We start from the raw sequence: 4462 nt of genomic DNA on the forward strand, positions 1-4462 counted from the left end.
CCTCAGTATTTCTGTTGGGAGATACGAGAGAACCCCACTCCATACATTGGGTGGGGGAAGTTCACAGTGAGGCCAGGGCTCTAGCACAGGAGGTCACCTTGGAGAAGAGAACTAGGGGAGCAGGGACCCCTACTCCTTAGGTGAGTGTGAAACCTCCCACCCACAGGAAACGCCAGGGCAGAGATTTCTGGAATAAGAACTAGGGAAAGCTGGCCCAGCCCTGCAGCACAGGCTGCTCCAGTGCTCTGCTCCGTGGGCTGGGCTGGTTCAATTCCTGGTCCTACCTGATGGCCGGGCATGCACACCTGTAATCGCAGTGACTTGGGAGGCTGAGGCAGGAGGGTCATGAGTGAAGGATGGCCCTGGGCGGCCGAGCGAGACCCCGTCTGAAAGAGCCAGGTGTGGTGGCTCGCATCGCAGTCCCAGCTGGGAGGCTGCGGGAGGAGGATTGGGATGTGGCAAGATGGTCTTTAACAAATAAAAGTGAAAAATAAAACAAAATGGAAAGCCAAAAAAGACACGACAAACTAGAAAAGCAAAGTGAAGAATACTTATTGGGGAGAACCACGTTTGGACCCATCAGCATAGACCTTAGGGGTGGGGTGGCTAGTTTCCTACCTGTCAGGGAAAGGTGGGGGGCCAGGGTCTCTACTGGGGAACAAAGGAGTCGGCTATGGACCGAATCGGGGAAGTTTGGATATATAATAGAAACCAAAGAATTTGCTGATGCACTGCAGCCCAACTCCAGCAGCTCCTTCAGTCCTGCAGAAGTGCTGGCTTTGAATCTGACCTGACCCTCAGGAGAGCTTCTCCTCCCAGATTCTGATTCAGGTGGTCTGGGGAAGCTTGGACTTTAAAATAAAAACAAAAATAACAAACAAAAAACCTACCCCAGGAGCCAGCAGGCGGCATCGTGGTTAAAGCATTGGACTCCCACATGGCCAACTATGGTTCAAGTCCTGGCCCTGGCAGCTTGCTTGCTTTCTCATTCTCTCTCTCTCTCTGGGAGCCCATGGAAAATTTAAAAATAATAAATAAAGTTAAAAATAAATCATTATAAAAAACAAATCTACCCCAGTTCCCTTTTAAAACTTTTTAATTTTTACTACAGGGCTCGTTTGCTTGCAGAGAGAGATGCTGAGAACCACCCCCGCCAAAAAAACACCACCTCAGGTAGAATGGCCACATTGTATTTCTCTTCCAGTCTCTTCTCAGGATTTTTGGCAAGCACACATATATGCCTGGCATGATTTTTAAGCCTGTGGGTCTGACACTGGAGCCACGGTCGGGCATGTGGGATCCAGCACCTTAACCTCCACAACACTGCTGGCCCCCTTCCTCGGTGTTTCTAGTGCTCAGAGTGGGGTGAAAAACGCTGGTCTCATAGGCCTCCACACTGGCAACATCAGCATCACCTAGGAACTTTGTAGAAATGCAAATTCTCAGGCCCCGCCCAGAACCACTGAGTCAGAAACTCCTGGGGTGGCAACCAGCAATCTGTGTTTACAGCTTTTAAATTTTATTTATTTATTTATTTATTTTATTATAGAAAGTATGTGCATGAGAGAGAGAGAGAGAGAGAGAGAGAGAGCACGCACGTGGAGAGAGAAGCACTTTTGACAGGATTTTATCACTCCACGATTCCCTTTCCCCAGCCTTCCAGTCCAGTGGAAGGCCGACGTGGGGGTTGAACCCACAACCAACTGTGTGGTTTCCAGCACTGCAGTTCAGCTTGCCACCAGCCTTGCCACCAGCTGAGCCAGCAGTCTGTGTTTGGACAAGCCCTCCAGGTGACTCTGATGCGTGACCAAATTGGAGAACCAGCGCACTAGAGATACGTGAGCCTCAGGGCCCTCCTCTTAGACACAGCTGTGTCCACCTTCCCCAGCTCTCCCAGAAATCCCATCCCTGGCTCCCTCACCCAGGCCTGGAACCTTGGAGTCTTCCTCTCAGAGCCGCGTGGAGCAGGTGAGCACAACTCGGCTCAGGGCAAGCACTGTTCACCTGTGAGCTGCGTAGATGACTCTTTCCTGGCAAGTGGAAGCCTAGTGGCGTGCCTTTTGCTGCTTTGCACCAAGTACGGTTTAGTCCAACGCCAGAGCTGCTTCCTGGACTCCCTTCTCTTCCCCCTCCTTCTCCCTCCCCTCTCCTCTCCAAACCCTCCAACTTCTTACTCAAGGACCAGCTCCCAAATCCACCCCAGGTGCTCCACCTCTATTTCCTCCCTTGTTTCCCGCCTCAGCCCTGCTTCCTGGATTCCTATAGTAATCCCCCAGCAGGTCTCCCGGCCACCTCCCCATCATGTCTTTCTCAATAGCACCTGGTACCTGTCCCTCCTTTCCCATTCTACCCCCCTTCGTATGTGTACTTGAACCTACGCACACCCCCACCCCCCGGCACATGCATGCACACGTGCGTACGCCTCAAGAACTTTTCCCAGCAAGTCCTATTGCCTGTAGGGTAAAGTCCACACATGGCAGCTTGACATCCAGAGGCTTCCTCCTGCCACCCTCCCCGTGGCCTCCTTCATGATTCCTGCACTCCAGTCAAACTGGTCTTCTGGTAAGCCCTGATAAGATAAGCAAGTAGAATCGGAGCCAGTAAACCCGGAACAGGTAGAGGCAGCTACCAGGTCGACAGGCTGAGACGGCTTCAGAAACCTGAAATGCTCAGGGGCCGGGATGGGTACATCTGGGGCTTCCAATGGGCTAGCACGATATTGAGACTGGAGAACAGCACCAAGAACGCAAGGACGCGGCGGTGCCTTCGCTGCTTCTCTTCTTTTCGTTATGGCGTTTCGTTAGTTATCTTCCTTGGAAAATCTAGTGGGAGAAATGATTTTGGAGTACTTCAGGAAACAGATACATTTTGTAGAAAATTGACCTGGTGCTTAGATCAGGGGGCCAAGCCTCAAGGTATTTCACGTGTTCTCACAGAAAGCGCCTAGTACCTACCGACATCATGTAAAGAGCCCTATTGCCACCTGGTGGCAGTTACCTAAAATAAGGCAAAAGTGCATTCATTCATTTGCTCAACAAACATTCCGTGAACACTTCCTGAATGATGGGCAAGCATGTCCCAGCCATGGAGATTCGTTATTGACTCAGATACAGCGTGTCTTCTCAAAGGCTTACACCTGCTGTATAATTAGAGCTGCCCTCAATGGGTGCTTGTGGGGTGCTAGGGCAGGTCATCTTTAGGAGGACTTTGGGAGGTCCCCAAGGGTTTCCTTGAAGAAATGCACAGAAAGGAGGCGGGCCTGTAAGGGGAAGCTGAACTTACAGGGTGACATGTGGCCTGTTATGTCTGGTGGCCACAGAGGCAAGGCCCGCTGAGCACTCAAGACGCAGACCAGCATAGGTAAGGAGGGAACAAGGGCTAGGAAAGACAGGGGCTTGGCCAAATGTTCAAGGTGAAAGGTGGCTTTTCCAGGCAGAGCACGTTTCTGACTCACATTTTCATTAGGGTGTGGGAATATGGGCCTTGATTCAAGTAGGCATGGAGTTCTCAGAGCACCTGGTGGGGTGGGTGAAGGGGAACATCACACTCAGATGGCTTCCAGGGCTTCCTGGAGCTGAGGACTGGCCTCTGGTAGTGGTCTCAGCCAGCCACTCAGCCTCCCAGCATCTTCATCTTGATCCCCGAACTCCATACTGGGCTTTGGCTTTGAGGAGGGGGCTCAGTTTCCACCTTCCCCCCTGCTCTGGGGGCTTGTTTCCCATGAAGGAGTTGTTGAATCGGGAACATAACCAGGATGGCACGCTAGCTGTGGCAAGAATGCTATGTGTTTGCCAAACCTGTTTTCTTTTTCTCCTGGGTCAACTCCATAGCCCAACCTCCTTTGCAGTTAGGTGTGTCTGAATTCTGGCCAAAGAAAAGAAGATGGGAATGTTTACACCATTTCCATGCCTGACCTGTAACGTCTTTCCTCATTCACATCATCCACATTTGCCAGTTGGTTGTGGATGATCCTGCAGAGGCATTAGGATCTAGTGAATGGTGGAGTTACAAATAGAAGGAACTGGAGCCCTGAGTCACTGCATGGAAGGCTGCCCAAGGAAGGCCCTCACTTGGACTATTCTGTGAGTGAGAAATATACTTCTATAGTGTTAAGCTCTTGAGATTTGGGGTCTTTTTGTTCCAGGGCTTATTTAATCCATTCTCCCCATTGGTCTCAAATCTTATTTCTATTGCCACCGTGGGTATGGACTGTGGTCCTAAACCTAACTTGTGTCCTTGGGGGCAGCTGCTGCTCAAACTTCTGATGGTCTTTTCTGCTTTAGCACTCCTCATGTGCAGACCTGTGCGTAGGTCACAGAACTCTCTTTGCTCTGTGGTGGGACTTGCTGGTTCTGACAATTTGCCAAGATTCCCACTTAGGTCTTGCTGTCAAACTGTGGATTCTTTTTTTTTTTTTTTTTTTTTTTTTTTAAAAGGGCGCCACTCCCCCCACAATGGGGGG

At 50.7% G+C, this 4462-nt stretch overlaps 1 protein-coding gene across 3 annotated transcripts in view; it reads left to right on the forward strand.

The window, feature by feature from the left end:
• Positions 1–1872: 1872 nt before the first annotated feature.
• The window catches only part of TBXAS1 (thromboxane A synthase 1), a 199506-nt gene continuing 196916 nt past the window's right edge, over positions 1873–4462 (forward strand). The window contains exon 1 of one of the 3 annotated variants that reach the window (XM_027770512.1): positions 1873–1968. The gene's annotated coding sequence lies outside the window, so the exon portion shown is untranslated. Of the gene's footprint in view, positions 1969–2543; positions 2563–3966; positions 4083–4462 lie in introns of those variants that run through there. The other 2 variants (XM_027770515.1, XM_027770513.1) reach the window with 2 other exon arrangements.

The sequence above is a fragment of the Tupaia chinensis genome, unplaced genomic scaffold (genome assembly GCF_000334495.1).
Source record: "Tupaia chinensis unplaced genomic scaffold, TupChi_1.0 Scaffold000140_1, whole genome shotgun sequence".
Taxonomy (NCBI): domain Eukaryota; kingdom Metazoa; phylum Chordata; class Mammalia; order Scandentia; family Tupaiidae; genus Tupaia; species Tupaia belangeri.